The sequence below is a fragment of the Ambystoma mexicanum genome, chromosome 9 (genome assembly GCF_040938575.1).
Source record: "Ambystoma mexicanum isolate Mex_15411 chromosome 9, UKY_AmexF1_1, whole genome shotgun sequence".
In the NCBI taxonomy this organism is placed as follows: domain Eukaryota; kingdom Metazoa; phylum Chordata; class Amphibia; order Caudata; family Ambystomatidae; genus Ambystoma; species Ambystoma mexicanum.
The window spans coordinates 729,652,833-729,672,194 of NC_090931.1; positions in this window are offsets into that span (position 1 = coordinate 729,652,833).

Sequence of the window (19,362 nt, forward strand, 5' to 3'; positions counted from 1 at the left end):
TGTGATGTGAGTCTTGGTTGCAATCTATAGAGTTTACTATGTTAAGCAAACCTCTATTGCATTGGTCATGCTTACATAAAGTTGTACAACTTTCTTTTCACAAAGAAATGCTTTGTGATGTTTTAAACATTGAAAGGGGGTAACCTGGATTTTGTATCATCATGTCACCTCATTATTATATATGCTAAACTCAGAATATCTGCTGGATAGAGATGTTCAGATAACTGAGGACATTTAAATATGAGATTAAAAAGAAATTAGAAGTACTAAACATCGACAGAGAATTACAGCTTTTGTTTCTTTGTTGAGATTTCCTGGTACCTTTCAAACTGATCTCTTTCCGGAAAAATATCTGAATGAGATTGATCCTTTTTTAACAGAGTTTTATAAACTAAATTCTGATTTAACATTTTCCCGTTATCCATCTTTTCACACAGTTGGTCAATCCATCAAAGTGGTGCCCTTTCTGTACTAGCATAATAGAAGCAATGATACATTTTCAGATTGAATGTTAAAAATTAAAATGGTTACAGAAAGGATGGATCAGCCGGATTTTATGGAAATATCAGGCTCGCTCTTATAGCGATGCCCTTGTTATTTGTAAAAACGCACACTATAGAGATGCAGTCTCCAGTTATTTGTCTAAAGCCAGGTGGCTAAGGTATAAGGCCTGAGTTTGTACTCAGCTAAAAACATTGCATATCCTTTGTGGTTCCAATGTGTCTCCATGTTTTTATTGTTATTATATCTTGTTTTAGTATGTGCTTTAATCATGTTATGTGATTACTCGCTGTATTGGTACGATATTGCATAGACAATATTATGGACTAAAGTATGAAATAAAGTATTGAATTGATTAGTAAAGTTTTTTTTTTTTTTTACTGTTCTTGCTGGTGCATGTGTTATTTCTCCAAGTGAGGATGCAAGAACTGCGTCAAAGCAACCTTGCACATGTTTACAGTATCTCCTCCTTCCCAAACAAGCAGCAGTACCAACAGGGTTAAGTACTAGCCTTTGGAGTCTGGAAATCGCACATTCGGATCTTGTCTTATCTTCGGCACATGATTGAAATGTTGCTTACATCTTCTCCTTGTAATGCTTGCTGTGTTTCCTTCTTCCCTGGCATATGCAGATGAAAATCATGCACTTTTACTTTGAAACGTGGCTCCATGAAAGAAGCCAGCCAGTGTGTAATAAAGAGGGTCCTGACTCAAGATAAGTGCTTTAAAAAGTCTTTATTGTCTCCTTGTAGAGGTTAGTACATAGGAGAAAAGACACCGGCTTCTCCCACCCGGCAGGCATTCACCAACTGAATGCTCAAAGTTACCTTCAAATCCAACTACTTTTGGATCAACTTGCTAGGTTGAAATCATGTCACTCATCAGCTGTACCGCTTCAGCATTTTCTGTCGAGGAACTGGCACTCACCAAGTGGTTGGGTTGAGTTCTAGAAGGTACAACAGAGGGTGAACTTCACTTGGGGATGCATTGTGATCATTTAGCTGCTTGATGGTCACCTTAAAAGGTTGGAGCGCAAAGCAGACATTACATAAAGCTGCTACTGTTACAGTGTTAAATGTGCTACAGCTAGTGTTCTGCTGTGAGTGTTGCAGTGATCTGTGATTGCATTGCACTGTTTGCATATCCTGTCCAGCATGTGAAATGTGGAGTTCCAATGAGGGGTCACTGAGGTCTTGAGCTGGTGCTGTGGCAGTTTGTGGCACACCTGCAGTTGGCATAGTGTTTTTTCTGGTATGGTAAGCAGGACTGAAATAGGAAATGATCTTTGGCACATGGCAAACATGTATTGCATAGGCTTGGGTTTATGATAAACATTTGTCCATGAGGTAGACGAGACAGGTTGATTTAGACTTGCATGCTTATTTCAAATTAAGTTGACACCACGTTTACAGAAGATACATTTTTTTTGCAACAAAAAACATGCATATAATTTTGATACAAATAATGTGTGCACTAATTACTTAGCCATATGTCTAATTTATATGTTCATAGTTTAGCACCAAATAAAGAGAGTAAACAGTGCGTAACCACAAGAATGCCTGCATTTTCCAAGTTTTATAATATCCAGATATAATACACACAAAATAACCCGGCGAGCGGTCCTAAACTGTTTCTGAATATATGTGCAATTACATCCCAGGGGAGGGAAGTTACATTCCCCCAATAGCCAATTTGTGGGATGTGCAAACTGGTATAACTCGGAAAATCTGTATAGCCTGGAAATTGGCCAATGGGAGAAGCCTCTCCATTCCCCTCGGCACGCTGTGCTGGTGGCATGGCTCTCAGTGCAGCGCTCCGTCTCATCATGGAAGTGCAGTGCTGACCGCCATGCTGCCAGGGTTGCATGGTTCTCAGCACGGCACTCCCTCTAATACCGGCAGCACGGCACTGATGGCCATGGCTATAAAGAGGGTGCCACATTGAGAGTCATGCTGTCAGCATAGCTGTCCTCCTTGCCCGAGCTGCACCTGACAGACACTGCCAGAGCACCTAAATCATTCACTACCACCCCCTGCTCCTGGTTGGGGGAAGAGGCACCCCTGCCATCACCACTCTCCTCCTCACATGGGACACACCTGACAGATGCAGTCCGCTCACAGGAAATCCCCTTTGCCCCTTACCCCCACTCCTTACCTTGTGGGGTGAGGAGGCGGATGGCTGCAGTCTTTACCTGGTTGCACCGGGCAAAAGTGGCCCAGCTTTTTCTAAGCCTTGCCCTTCTCTCCCCATCATGTTTGTAGGCAGATTGCTTTTTTTTTTTTTAAGGGACATAAAAGTTCTATAGACCTTGCTACACTACAGCCTTTAACTTGGTCTTCAGAGCTGATAACTCTGGTACGTCTCTCGGGCTGGATTCATGTATCTTAATTATGGATGTTATCCCTGCTAAAACCTATATTATCTCCATCCTCTTCAGACTGGTGTGTTGATGTTTCATTTCTCCTTTGTAAATACTTGTTAGCAAAAGACATGAGACCGAAAAGTCTCAGAGTTAAGGGATAGAAAGGAGGGGCTTGTTTACCTAAGACTTTTCCCAACTGCTGTCTTCACGCACATTTTTGTATTTTTACATTGTACACTTTTTATCAAATAAATTCACTCGTGTCTGGTATAATACCTACTGTTACTCTTTTTGAATGGTTGCAAGTGTTCGCTTCCTCATGTTATTACAATCTATGATTGTATTAACATCTCAAAAAGACTGGCTTCAGTACATTCTCTTGTCAAACTCTAAATTAGCAGTTCCTGTGAATTTGAACAATGTGATCGGGTTGACGTGTGTTGACCTCCATTTTGGGGTAGTATTAATACAACTGTGCTAAATTAACTTGCCAGATTCCAGAAGCTCCCCCGTCAATCATTGTCAGATGCAGTAGATAACGATGTACTAAATGTATTAAAATAATAACACAATATTTGCCCCTATTCAAGGATTTTTTATTTAATTTTGCAAACAATATATAGCTTACACAGTTAGCATAATGTACACAAGTGAATGTTCACTTCATTATGTTTTTCAGCTTTACAAAGTGTTATCTGTACCTAAGCTGCTTTTGTTTACCCTTCTTTAAACTTCTTACATCATAGGCTGCTTACTTGTCCTGCCCCCTACAGACATGTATGCTCTGTATGCGTCTGCTTAAAACTCTTGCTTTCTCCTCACTCTAATCTGTTTGACCTGTGGCCGATTTTCTGCATGATCATTCTCAGAAGTTGTGACCCCTCACCTTTTCAATATTAACTTATATTAAGCTGAGTGTTCAGGTTAACAGCGTGTCAGCTAAAGGTCAATGGGTCCCTCAAGCTGTTACAGATGGTGCTTTCAAGAGCATAGATCAACATGAACGTCTGTCTGCATCATTAACTGCGGTCATAAAATGGCGGGGCTCTTGGGCCTGTGCCCTGGAGATTCCTTCCGCGTATGCAGCGTTATTCACACATGTCTAATCCTGCTCTTCTTGACCCTCCTCGGGCAGAGATTGTACTCATAACAGTGAATATAAATGAAACTCTCACAACAACGCTGTCTATATTCCTTTGGACAGCCCATTCAAATCTCATCGTCCGTTTCTAAAAGAAAATGCAGACATTACAGAATTCCAAAATCACTGAGCATGACATGGGACAACCCATAAAGCATGGCCCTGCCCTGTTCCCAAGGCCGCCATCTTGCGCTTGAACTATCTTCCCAGCTGGAATAAGTACACAATATGAATTCATACATATGCCTACCTAAAACGATACATTACCAACAAAGTACACCTATATCTAGAATGTGTGCTGTAATTCGTCACAACGTTGTGTCACTTGGAGCATTTAAAAGTTAACAAGGTATTATATACCGTACATATTTTGGAAAATGTGCACACACAAAATGAAATGCATATCACAAAGGACACAGCAGCGCTGCTTGATATGTCCTGGGGAAATCAATGTGAGGTATGAAAATAAACGTCTTGAGTTTCCCTATCATTCACAACGTGTTCATTCCACTTGACTAATGGTAGTGTGCATACAATGCAGTCAGCCATCTATTCTCGAGCCGAGTTACCACCGGTAATGCATGAATTGGGAGATCATTGTATGGTGTATGTAGTCTATTGACATTGTATGCTCTCAGAGTTAGACTGGGAAATACATTTTTGACAAGCACCCTATTTTTATCTGGTGGGAGTATATGATCTCAGTGAAAAAAAAAACACTATGGTGCATTTTGATGCATTTACCTTCCTAAGTGAGTCAATAGCTCTCGCAAGTAAGAACACTGAAAGTATTTTGAACTACATACCAAGAAAAACTGCATGCGCAAAGTTATGTTTACATGTAAATGTTCCCTAATTCAAAATGTTCTTTATTTGGCATGACGTGGATGTTCCAATTGCATTCTAGAGCGCATCACTGATTCGCATGACTGAATTTATGGGATTCGCTCCCATTGCGACACCCTTCCCTGCACCCAGTCTCTATTTTGTCAAGCCAGGCACAGGGTGGGAGTGCATAAATGAGAACATTATATTATCAGACCCTCTAACATCCCTCATATAGCGCAGCGTGATGTATTTGAAATCATTCTTTCCAATTCTGCCCCTGAAACAATGGTCAACATCTTAAAAGACCATTGCATTCGACAGGCCATTTAAGGTCAATCATCTGGAATTAGTCATCAGAACTTGGTGGAGGATTGTCCCAGGTATTGCGTCTATCTGGGTGTTGGGTGTGTGCATGGCACTCATATATGAAAGGGTCAAGGTTGAAGGCCCTTGTTTTCACAGCTCAGCGCTACAATTGCACAGAGAATCACTTTAGCCGATCAGCACTTGGTCTGAGTGCCTTCATAGACTGAGCCTTTCTCAGTAGGAATGCACTTTATCCTCCGTTAGTTCTTTGATAAGCGTAGCAGAACCTTGATACTACTTCTCAACATAGACTTTGACATCATCCCTGTAGTGAGAGGAAGCATAATCAAACCAACCGTGAAGCTCTAATGTTACCAGAAATTGGGGGCATTCCGAGTTGGGCGGTAGCCATGGTGCTATTTGCACCATGGCTGCCTCCCAAACCCGGTCCGGGTCCGATCTTGTTTAATGGGGACTTACGGGGTCATTCAGACCCTGAGCATCCGGTACGTCCCCATTCAACCAACCATTCCCCATTCCCATTTGAGCCCCCATAGTGCTCAATGGGAATGGGGAAGGCGCTAATAACGGGCCCGCAAATAGCAGGCCCGTTATTAGCGCACTGGTCCCTTAGCGGGACCCGTAAAGGACGTGTGGTCTGACCGCACGTCCTTTACGGGTCCCGCTAAGGGACCTCGGAATTGGGCGGTAAGGGATTACTTAAGGGTGCTTAATGGTGCCTGGGATCCCTTACTGCCCAACTTGGAATGAGGTCCATTTTCTCATCAAAGGGATTATCTCTTCAACCATCAACTAAACAACCAGCCAGTCAGATAGCACAGCGAGTAGAGCGCTTGCTTTGAAATCCATGCAGAGCCTGCTAAAGCAGGTTTGAATCCCGGCATGGCAAGCTCAGCCGTTCGTTCATTCTTCTGAGGTCGATAAATGAGCACCACACAACGTGGGAAATAATAAGCAGCGGTCTGAGGGTTTGTAGAGCTATGTAAATGCAATAAGAAATCTACTAACTGCCAGAATACCATCATGTCTTTAATTTTACAAGACAGTTTCAGGCCTTCTCATAGCAACAATGAAGCTAGTGTTTAATTTTTCTGAAGAGTCTCTTATAATTATTCCAGGCTATTCTTCTAGATGATTGCAAGGCCTCATCAGTCTTCAGAGTTGGCAGCAATACCTTTTTTTGCTAGATCAAAATATTCATGCCATTGATAACGAGAATGTAAAAGTGTTTTTCTATTTTTTTATTGGCAGTTGGCATTAATGGATTGTTTACTCTATTGAAATAATCAAACGTTTTTACCCATTTTCTCCTTCACCAGAATCAAGACAAGTATCAATTTCCGATCTAACTGTCATTGCCAATTTAGCTAACTTCCCACTTTCTCCTGACATACACAATTTAAGACCTCTTCAGTGCAAGGTAGAAACAGCAAAGGCTACATTCGCAGTAGCATCATGAAAAATTGCATCTAGCACCCTAATCTCTAATGATAATGCAAAGTGATCATGCTTCACATGACAACATTCCCCACCAATTGGGCCAAATGCACAAGAAATAATCAATTAGACCTGTCTGTGTACATGCATAGGTTAATTTGGCCAGAGAATCCAGAGCTGTTCTGTCATTCAATATAAATATTTCATGTCAGATCAACAAATGTATCAAGTATCTACCTTGGGCAGAAATATAGCTGGAATAAAAGCCACAGGTGGACACCATCCACAAGGAATTCATGCACAACAAGATCAGTATCCAACAACTCATTTACAACCCGTGCATTTAGATCTCCAGACCAATTTACGATCAAGCCTATGGTTTTCAAAATATCACAACATACCAGCTTCTAAGGTACATCATCCAAATTGTCCATAGTATAATCACTTTGAGAAGAACCCACCACATTATTATTTATTAACACCTAATCCCCTCATCCCGATGGGAAGACCAAACTGAAGTACCTAAATATTATTTGATTCTGAATCTGCATCCTTAACATAACCTGGCAACTTTATTGATTCCAAGCGTGTCTCGCCTCTTTGGACTACCCTTTAATATAAGGTTGGGTTTTCGTGTATAAAGTAACATAACCCAATAAATGCAAAGGTTTGGTAAGCAATGTTTCTCACAATAATACTAGATCGTGACCACAATCAACTTAGACCAATCCCTCTAAGCCAATTTCTTGGATATACAAGAAATGTTCCCTGGTAATGTAAACCATTGATAGCTTGATTTATTCGGATGATGCTGCAATTGCTCGACAACCCTGCTCTCTTTATGGCTTGCCGTTGATGAGAACAAGTGTCTAAAACCAGAACGTCTAGTATAATCTTATGCAGTGTTCAACATGATAGCCTGTGATCGATTACACATATCATATTATATGAAATGGCATTTATAATGCGCCTATACACAAGTGTTTCAAGTATTATTATATCTGTTATTTAGTTCAGATGGTTTCACAGTGTCCTCCCGACTTACTACATTATAACTAAGGTTCCAAGTATGCAATTTTTACTGATTTTTACACATAAATACAGACAGACATTATTCTGTTTGCTTTCAGAGTTTCTTTGTAAAAATGGAGAAAAAAAATGAAATTATGTTTTTTTTGTTGCGTATTGTTAAAAAAGGGAACCTTTTCAACGGCTCAAGAAATTTAGGTAGTGAAAGAGCAGTTGAAACCTGTTTTCCTTCTAATAGTCTTAGCCATACATTGTCCACATTCTCCACATTTATAAAATCTGTACTATTCACTATGTTTGTAAAGTGCAAGATTTGTGATTTAAGTAATGCAGGACATTTCAGAGTGAAATGTTTCAGATTCTCCAGCTCAGGTTTGTTCGGACAGAATCGACAATAGGACAATACTTTTGGCATTTGATAACACTTACATAAAATCTTCCATGTAGGCAATAGATTTAATCTAAACCTCTTAAATTGTGTTCTCTTACAGGGGTTAGGAAATGTATGGGGTGTCAAAACTCCAACCTTTTTATGCTTCACCTTCATGTGTGCATAGAGGATATAGTTACCAATCGCATTGCAGATATTAATCCAGTCATTGCGATACATGGCCATTTTGATCCTTAATGGATTTTGAAGCAGTATTTCCCAATTGAATTCCTCTTCCCGAAGGAGGTTGTCACAAAAGTTTGTGTAATCACTTACCAGATCATCAATCGAGTCTGAAATCAGTTTCTGAAGATCAATAAAGAGGGAGTCATGGAGAGAGGATCCATCATTTTTTCCATAATAACCGCCCTCGAAGAGAGAGTAGACTCAGTTTGGAGCGGACAACAGTGACTGGAACACAATTAGAGAGCCTACAAAATGTTATGCCAGATAAGGGATTCCAAACAAGCCAATTTATCTTGTGACCAAGGTTGCATAATTTCAATGCCATAGATGAATTTAGGGAATACCTTTCACTCGTAAAACCTGATTAAAGGAAAAGTGAGAATTTTCCATATTTCCTGTTTATTTTACCCATTTGTCCTGCTAACAATATGGCTTGATGGTGCAGCGACCAACAAACATAAGCTGTATTTGGTCTAGCAGTCTTGGAAGGCCTAAATTGATTAGATTATTCATAATTTCTCGTCTATTATCTCCAATATGCCATGCATACCTTTTACATCTTTTTGTTTTAGTCAAATGCAAAATTTAGGTCTTGGTAGGAATTATCAGAAGATAATTATCTTTAGTAAAAAAGAGTGAAAGAATTAATTAGGCACTGCAAACCAATTTGTGTGTGGTCAAAAAGTAAGAAAATCATCCCCATAATCTAGCCAGGAAATTTTAAGACTAGAAAATTAAGTGGAAACAAACGCCACATTTTCTATATATTCGTCAATACCTGACACATAAATGTTAAAGCAGCAAAGTGTCAAGATGCAACCGTGCCTCAAACTTGAGTTAGTGGGGATAGTTTTAGATAAGTGTTCTATTTGCATTAAGCACACTTTTATGTTTAAATCATTATGAAGTTGCACTATGATATTTTAAAAGTCCACTGGGTAAACCCTATTTATTCAGTTCATTCCACAGCAGTTTTCTATTCACTGAATCAAATGTTGCTGACAGATAGATTGACGCTATATATACAGAGCTATTATGTTTCCCCCACGTCAGTTCCTGGAAAATTAATAATAAAGCCATTCAAGGCATTACCAGTATCCTTCCGAAAACGTTTTGAATTTTTTTTTAAGACTGACACAACTTTCAGCCCACTTTTCAAGCTCTCTCAAGACCAGTGACGTGAAAATCCTACTATCTGTGTCCATGATTGCAATGGGTCTGTAGTTCTTGGGATAATACCCTTCTTAAAATGGGGATGACGCCAAATGTTTTCCAGGATGCCGGTGTAATAGTTGTACTCAAAATATGCCTAAAGAGAATGTATAAAATACTACACCAGCTTTCAGGGCACTGTTTCAATAAGTGATTTGATAAATTATTCAGACTGTTTGCCCGTGAACGACAGGCTTCTTTGTAATACACAAGATGTCACCATACTCAAAGTTAAGAGACCACCCATTCTCCCCAACATACTGTGGTGACCCAGAACAAGGTGACCTTTTAGCATGTAAGTCCCGAAAGTGTCCGACTCACTCTTCCTCTGCAATGGGGTTAGATTGTATTTCTACCTGGTTTTGTTCAAATTCATTTATGGTTGACCAATAATTTCCCACCAGTCAGAATTTTCCGCATTATTCTCTGTCATGCTGTACCAACATATATCATTGCTGCTGCGTTCAATTTTTGTCATTTCCATGGCCTTTTTCAATTTCCAGGGCCTTTAACTCAGCCTGTTACTAGGTATTTTTGATCATACATATCTGTTTTCTTAGCGCTCTCTTCCACTCAAAGACCTGGATGTCAAAAGCAGGAGGGTGCATTCTTATTTGAATGTAATTTTAATTAGATTTGAATATCTCAAATTATTTGGAATAAGACGTGTATGCTGGCAGGAGTGAATGTTTGGTATTTCCAGTCGAATGTCAATCATAAAAAGATTTGCCCATACAATTTAGCAATCTGAGTATTGCCCGAAATGATAACTGCACTGCACTGGTAGGGCCTACACCCATTCTGGTCTTGATATGCAGGTCAAACTCCCCAGATAACATATTATAATTGCTCAAAGTTAATTCCATCACAACAAACAGTTTGCAAATATTCAACATTCTCATACTAATCTAGAGTTTCCTCTATGCCAGGTGGGCCTACTAAGAATGGCACCAAAGATGTTTGCATTCAACAGATGTAGTCAACCTTGTGGTCCATAAATGAGCTCGTTATTTTCTAAAATGTGAATCTTCACATCCTAGATCAACATTCAACCAGGTAGAATTGAAATCACCCACAACAATAACATTCCCATCCGTGATTGCAGACTGCTTCTCCATAATGAACTCTGTGAGCTTTTCCAGAAAAGGACCAAACTTACATATCTGAGAATGCAAAATTATGTTAATTATTAAAAGATCAACATGACTGCCTCTACTTCGGTTTATAACAGTCACCAGGGCACCTCTTCAGATGTGGCAATGTTCATGAAATTGAATTCCTATGCTGTTTTAATTACAGTAACTAGGCCCCAAGAAGGGTGTCCATGAGACCCCAGTATAGCAGGTTGAAATGCCATAGCAAAGCCATCTACATAAGGGCAAGTTGTGAGTCAGGTTCCCTGTAAAAGGATAATCATGTAAGCCCTAAGTGTGTTCCCAAGTTCCTGGTTTTATAAAGACATGCATATGACCATGGGCAGCCCAAAAAATGACAGAAAACAATTCTTTATTACTGAAGGTGACTCCTAGACTTACTTGGATTTGACTTCAAAACTCCTGTTACCCACAACCAATGCAATACTTCCATACCTGATGACTTCCCAGAATTGGCAAAAGAAACCGCTCTCCTGTTCTGCCCTTCCGCCTGATAGATATTGTTAGATCTTCTCACTCATAAGTGGATACACCATCAACATTAGTTTGTTTATCACTTTTTTAACCTATGTCCAAATATTCATACAGGGTGAGATGATCATAACCCAACTGCCAAAAAGGACATAATTTAATTGACAATCACATTACAACCATTTATGACAGAATATCTAGCATGACATTTTCTATTCTGAACGAGTCAATACATTCAACAAGATCTAAATTTTGGATGAAATGTATATACGATTACGAATTTTGAAACATAGACACAATACAATCTTCTATTAAGTAATACATTACCATCATCTCTTATCATTGAATATGAAGGTTACCCCTCATTGCAAAGTGTTTAGTATTATCAAGGGAAAAGGAGATAGAGGTTTTCTTCATCGTCCATCAAAACAAGTGTATAATTCTCAAGTCCTGCTTTGTAGAAGTACAACTAAAGGGCCTATCAAGTTTGATCCAAAGAGGTGTTCAAGAATTTGTTGTATCAGTTTTATCCTTCTGGTTTTATGAATCAGTCAGTGTAAAGGCTCTTAACTGAACATGTAATTCCCTAGGAGGATGTTTTCTTTAATCAATAGATACAAAACTAAGTTAGGTATACACAATGTCAATTTGACAAAATCATAGCCCACTTTCAGACAATTTTAATATCTTCCTGCCTCAATAGTTAAACACATAGCTGTACATGATTTAACTAGTGACATCATGTGGACAGTAAGAACTTTTGCAGCCTTGAGGCAACCTTAAGCGAGCTCTTTATGAAAGCTTTTATGGGACTTTGTTGGGAGGAACAAAACAAGCGACTATCATACTAGATCTGACAAAATTTCAGATAGTGCTGGGGGGGTGGAACCCGTAAGGGGAGGGGGGAGGAGACAGATGAGGTTGCTATCATACTAGGTCCAGGGATAATTCTGATAGAGTAAGGTCATAGAAGAAAGTAAGGGGAGGAGACAGGAAAAGGGAGAATGGAAAGGAGGAGAGAACAGCGAGTAAGCAGTCAAAAAGAGTGGAGAAGCACGAGGGGAGAGTGAATACAATTGCAGAAGTCTGATGATAGATATCAGATGTGAAATGGTTCTTGTGTTGTTAGTCAATGAAATATGTGCTTTTTTTCATAAACGTGCCTGTTGCCTTTCTTAATGATATCGATTCTTCAGGATTCTTGATTTGTGACTGTTGTTGGGGAATCTCTCATTGCACCTATTTACATCATAATGTCATTAACGGTTAAGTTAAAACCTATTTGTGCCCAAAGTCTATTCTAGCAATTCAATTCACAGGATATACATTGATTCTTACCTGAGTTTTTAGATTGAAGAATTCCTCATTGTAAGTGAATGAGGCATGATACCTGTGGATTTGAGCAGAATAAAGACAAAATGGCCGCCTATTTATAACCGTGTGATGACGTGTTACATTGTGTTACAACTCCATAGCGTCTTCACATTGTCTGCCATTTTAGTGGGCATATGATGGGTATTTTCTATTGATGAAGGAATTGTGTCTTTGATTACGCTAATAGATGTGCGAATCAAACTCTATGTGTCGGTAAACTTATTCTGACTGGCAGTAACAGTGCCTTGTGTAGTTTAAACATTTTGATAACATTTGAAATGGTACAGTATATTGGTAGCTTTCCTCCAATAGGGGGCTAAAATTATTCTGAAAAACATGCATGAGTTGTTGTCCTAAAACACATTTTTAAAAAATGACATGGATTGAATGGCTAGTCATAAGAAATGGCTAATTTCAGAGTCTGTGTTAAGGCCAATGAAGCAACAATCCACTAGGAAAATCCATTTAGCCTCACATTAATTTAGGATGTTCTCCCTATTGCCTCCTCTTACTGGCTTTGCGACCTTCTCAGTGACAAAAAATTTGACTTGTTCAATATTTTCATTGCCATGCTCTTGATGAAAATGGTAAGCCAGGGGGTATTTGGTGTCTCTGTTTTTTAAAGTTCTGAAATGTTCTGTGATCCATCTTTTGAGATGGCGGATTGTGCTGCTTATATAGAGTTTTAGACAAATGCATAGTATCCCATAAACTACAAATTTGGAATTGCAGTTAATTCATTCTCTAATTGTATGTACTTTGCCGATTAGCAATTTGAAGCTTATTTTGCCATTTGCAGGAAAGGCACACACTGTACAGGAGCCACATTTTTTGTTTCCTCTCAAATTCTGTGAGTTCCAAAGTTGTGTTTAACCTTCTTGTGGTTTCTTTGATTGAAAATGTGATGGACATAGTATACTTTTGAGGTTTTTGGCTTTGTGGTAAACTATACATGGTTTATTGCTGAAATGTTCTTTTAGATCTTCATCAGCTGTCAAAATTGGCCAATGGTTTGATAATATTTTTCTAAGCCATTGTGCTTCCGAATTGTATGTTGTGATGAATCTAACCTCCTTGGGGATTGCTGATTTTGGTTTTACTTTGTTTTGCAATAATTGGGTACTTGTTCTGAATATTGTTTTTTTATATGCTTTCTTCAGACTTTTGTTGTCAAAGGCTCTAGCTTGGAATTTTTGTTTGGCATTGTTAATGTGTTTGACGAGTTTGTTGGGTTGCATGCAATTCCTTTTTATTCTTAAGAATTCTCCGTACGGGATATTGGATTTGAAGTGTTGCGGGTATTTGCTTGTTGCATGTAAATTACTGTTTCCCGCTGTTGGTGTCATGCCACGCGGTACTTGGCGCCTGTGGAACCGCTGGCGGCGCGGACATTATCCGGCCGTGCACGCTGGTAGCCTGTCACGCCCACTTTCAGCTCCGCCCGTGCGTATGCGCGCTTACGCGGCCCGGAGTATAAATACAGCTCCTTCCGGGTTGTGTACGCGTTGCAACGCTTCCGGTTTCCTCCGTTAGTGCTGTCTGCCTTTTCGCCTGCTCTCACTCACTGCTGGTTATACCCGAATTCTATCGGGTCCTTTACCTATTCCTCTTGTCTTGCCTTCTGCCCTTTTTTCCTTCTTCTATTCCCCCTTCCTGTTTTCTCCTCCTGCCTGCCTCTTTGTGTACCAGACCTAGGCCTGTTTTCTTGGATAGCTGATTCTTTTGATTCGGATACCTTCCTATGTGATCTCCCGTGTACCAGATCCCGGCCTGTTTAAGGACTGCCTATTCATTGCGCTTCACCTTTGGACTTGGTTCTCCCTGTGAGATTCCGTTCTACTTACTGCCTACCTTCCTTCGGAGCTTCATCCTAATAACCACAGAGTATCTGCTTCAGCCGACTGCATTCCAGCACATTCCAGCTCATTCCGAAGGAGAGTCACGCAGGTCGCTTCGGGGTTTTTTGTGCCTTTTGGCTTTTTCCCCTTACCAGCGTTCCCGGGAGGAGGCACCGGAAACCCTTTTTGGGTAACACGGTGGCTTCCTTCCGTGGGCGCCCCTACCTACATAAAAAAAAGGAGCGACCAAGAAGTAAAGGGAAGAAGGGTACTGGAAGAAGAGACGAAGGTGAGGAGTTAGGGGAGGGCGCCGCCCTCCCCTTTCATGTGTAGCTGACAGCTGTTTGTACATCAAAAGCCTTTGGCCATGGGCAGCCTGTTAGAATTTCAATGCCCCATGGATTTGCATCTCCATTGTGAAACATTGGTGGTGCCAACAAATACTGAAGAATGCTAATTAGCAGGTCTCAGGGAAGGCCTGTGTGCAGGGAGTGACAATGGAGACCAAACTCCAGACTCCTTTTTGTAATGCAATGTGTCAACTTGGTACTAACACCCCTTCTTGGTATGAAAGGGCAGTGAATGTCCTGTCTGAAACTACTCCTTTCAGAGCAGGGAAGTATGTGAATTGTAGGCGATGAAAGTCTGCCTGCAACCCCCTACTTCATGTTGTGATCAAACGCTGCATAGGGCTCAGTTAATTAGGGATACACTTTGATGTACAGCAGATGGGAAGATGTGTGGGACTTAGAAGTATATTTTTTCATCCTTCCCCTGTTTGTTGCCAAGTGCCCTGGTTCTGACCTGAAGCATCACTGAAGATTGTTGGTGGGGACCCAGAATTGGTTCATTAAGGTGGGCTTAGCCTACACCAATAGCTGGGGTCCATTTAGGTTTAAAAGACGGCTGAACCCCTCACTCATCAGATCATCTGAAGACTTTGCAAGGAGTAAGAAGAAGGACTCATTTGGACCCGAGCTGAATGTACAGACTACCTTACATCTTCCGCCAGTGAAGGAAGGCCAGGAGTTTCAAGAGGGTAACAACATCACTCCCCTAAACATCTCCCAGGGAACAGAGGGAGATACCAGACTCAGAGGACCCGTACAGCAGCTCCATAATTGGTACCAAGCCGGTACACAGCAGGTCCTGCTAGGTTCTGACAATAGGCTGCCTAGGTGGGAAGTGCCAGAGTGTCTCTGGACAAAGGACAAGGCTGTTGCCTGCTAACACTTCCTGAGCTTTGGGAAGTCCGTCTTGAAAACACACAAGCCCTGCAAAGAAGCTAACAGGAGTACCACCCAAGCATCATCCAGCGTCCATCTTTATAGGGACAATTTTGAGACAGTCGAGTCCTCAAACCACATCCAGCTGCACCGCTGACTGTTGTCATGCTGCGGTCACCAGAGATATCTGAGTCACCTCTAGCAGCATTCCATTTCCACCAAACAGCACAGAGACAATGATCCTTGGCCCAAGCCGCCACGCCGACAGCCTGTAGATGTCCGTCCAGGCTCCCTTCCGAAACTGGATCCCGCCACTAACTCTGTCTCACGGGCTGTAAAGCACCCTGCAACCGCCTCGACACTGTTGAGCACCAATAACTTCTTCAGCACCACGTACATTGTGGTTCTGTCCCTCCTGGCCCTTCCCTGACGGCCCTTAGAGACAGTAACAACCCTTCACCCCTATGGTGAACAAATCAAATAATCTTGAACTATAAGACTTTTTACTTTACCAACTACCCTCCTGTCAGTATCCAGAGTGCATCACTTTCCTTTGTGAAACTGTCTATTCCTTGTGTTCCTTTACATTTCTTTACAATGGGGTTGTAATTGTAGTTTGCTAGAATTGTCTTTTGTAATAATAATAAAGTAGATATTTGTATACAACCTTGACTGGACAGTCCCTTTTACAATTGGGCAATACTTGTATTTTTGCTGTGTTGCAACTAACCAATGATCCACAACCTTGCAGAGATAAGCCTGCTATTCTGTCCATGTTGCCAAAGTTGGACAAGAAGGTATTATAATTTACTTGTATTCCAATCTGTTTACATCCCTTCTGGTGTACCAGAGGTGTGGGGTTGACTGATGGTTTAGAAACTGATATTCATCCCTGGATCATTGGTGCCCCGTAAATTGATTCGTCACACCAATAATGACTGAATTTCGGAAATTAAGAAGTCAGCTTCCATTGTCAGATGCATCATTTTAGAGGACTTCTTGAATTCATAGACAAATGAGAGCTATAGTCTAGCTATTATGTTCAACATTATAGCAAAGAATACCTAGATTCTTAAGATGCTTTAGCTCCTAATCAACATATCAATATCACTTTAAAATAAAATGAAAAATATCTAAGTATTACTAAATCAAATGCAAACAACCATTTCAATTTTAACAATAGTGTTCTCCTTGGTACATAAAGCCATACACCAAAATATTGCGGATATTAAGAAATATCCATATTTGGTTATCATTAGTCCACTGGTACAATTGATCATGTAATACTGACTAACACAACAGAGTTCCGAAAACAGTGACCATTCATCTGTTCACTTGTACCAGATCACTTAGTCCCCATATTACCTCTGGTTCATATATTTTTCCTGGTATCACCTTGGGTGCCTCTTATTCATCACAGAACACCTGCTTATTGCTTTTCAAAATACAGGTATAATGAATCAGACATAATATTCACAGTATATCAACACACTGTCATCTCTCTGTCCCACAGTTACCACTCTGCTTTTGTATCTCTCCCTTGTTCCACTCCATATACTTTATTGGAATCCTGTTATTTGAAAAAAATCCCTCCTTAAATTGATACAATGCCATGTAATTTATTGGTAGGCCTCCCCAAATAGCACCCAACTGTACTAAACAGTGTTCAACATTACCCTTTGAGAAGGTGTTTCCAGGAACTACCCTGGAGGCCTTTTTTGATCCAACATAGTGATGAGTGATGATGAAGAGCCACCCAGGAACCACTGGATAATGAAAGGAGTTAGATGCAGGATAACAGAGAGCATTAGCACCCTTTGGTCAGGCTTCAACACAAGCTTCACTGTTAGCCTGTTTCAAACCAAACATAGTAAAGCATGTATGTTGGCATCCTCCATAAAGGCCCTCAACTTGGCTTTTCCCTCTCCTCGCTTGAAACCCTCCACCACTCTACATTATTGACTGGTGCACAGAAACGCTGACCCAACAACACACCAATCCACCAATACCCCACGTTTGTAGCGGCACACTGTGACAAACTTTTTCCTTTCCCAAACACAACAACTCCCCTATCTGCCATTAACTCACAGTAATTGCCAGCAGCATTCGTAGTGGTGCTCCCTGACAAATCTATCGCTTCCCAGACATAACAACATTCCTATCGACCAATACCCTCAGATGTCAGCAGCATTTGCAGAGGCAAACCTTGACACTCTTTCTTACCTAAATACAACACCGCCCCTGCCCACCAATAAACACATGGATGCCGGCAGCTTTTACCAAAGACACACTGTGACAACTACTGCCCCACCTCATCACTGCACCGCCCTCTCTCTGGACCCTCTCCCTATGCTCAGACTTTTGTTCCAGGGAGTCCACGAATACCGAGACAATCTTACTGGACCAAGAAAAAGAATACTGCAGAGGTACTCCAGCTAAGCATATGGTACATATACCTTACATCACTTCTGTTGACAAAGGCCTCAAGCACGGCCACCCATCCATGCACTATAGATTGCGCCAATGGCTATGCTATTCTGGTTTAGCAGCACACATAGCCGTCCACACTGAAACCTCTGACGTACCTAAACACCTCTGCTATTAGAATACAGCGACAACCAACAAAATAAAATTCGGTCTAGCTGGGCACACATTGAATCTTCAGCACTAGAAATCTATCCTAAATCACGACCAGCACCCACCCACGTGCATGACCTACAGCTGCTTACTGGAGCCTAGCCAGCCTACAACAAAGTCCTAACCCGGCAAAATGCACACAAGCATCTTTAATTTAAACTCTTAGAACCTCCTACAAATGGAGTGCGGTCACTGAGGGCGTTACTACCACAAAGCACATTGAGGCCATACAAATGGGGAAAGGGTGCTATATAAACAACATATACAGTGCAATACAATGTTTGATCTCCCTCCTAACGGTACTTCAATGCAACAGTTTCAACGTAAAGGTGGTGCTAAAGCGCCACCTGACAGCCAATACTAGAAATGCACAGCATACTCAAAGGGTATGTACAGGCACTGCAATCATGAACAATAGAGTGAATGTATTCTTCAACTGTCAAAATAAAATAAATATGCTTATCATTTGCTCTCTTGTAAAACATGTTATATTTTCGACATGAACATCATCACATTCATATTGCAAATGGTATGAAGCATTCCAAGTTTTCCTTTCTATATGTTTTTATTTTTTTATTTGTTATTGTTTGCATTCACATTTTATAAATGTACAAACAATTCACAAAAAAGAATTACAAACAGTTTATCTTTTTAACCCTAAGTTGTCCTTTCTAAAGGATTCTCGTGAGAGAGACAGATATTTGTCTTTTTGCTAGATAATGCAGCCATTTTACCTCACTACCTACATCTGCTGGAGCCTCTTTTTAGGTCATAAAGAGTATGTTCCACAGCGACCTTGTTAAATAGTTGCTTAACTTTAAAGAAACATTTAGTAACTAGATTCCTCGTGTCCATTTTTACGTTGAGTGAGGAGCAGTGAACGAGGAAACAGTTTTACGGGTAGGGTAGCCGTGTTCTGCAGTGGGGACAACACCATATATAGTTGTTTGTATGAATTAAACGGACAAAGCTCTATTTCAATAATGTCTTATTTTTGTTGATAAAGTAGAATAGGTTTTCTCGAGCCTTAGGGATGTACTTTGCATGTTGCAATACTGCACCATTGCGTTGGCCTACCAAATTCCGGAATCCAGCGTGTTGATAAAAATGCAGACCAATGTAGCAAGGCCATACCTTAATTCCAAGACAGGGGGACACATAATTACAGTCTTGGAAGCTCTCCGCCCAGCTTACAGTGGAACAAAGAATA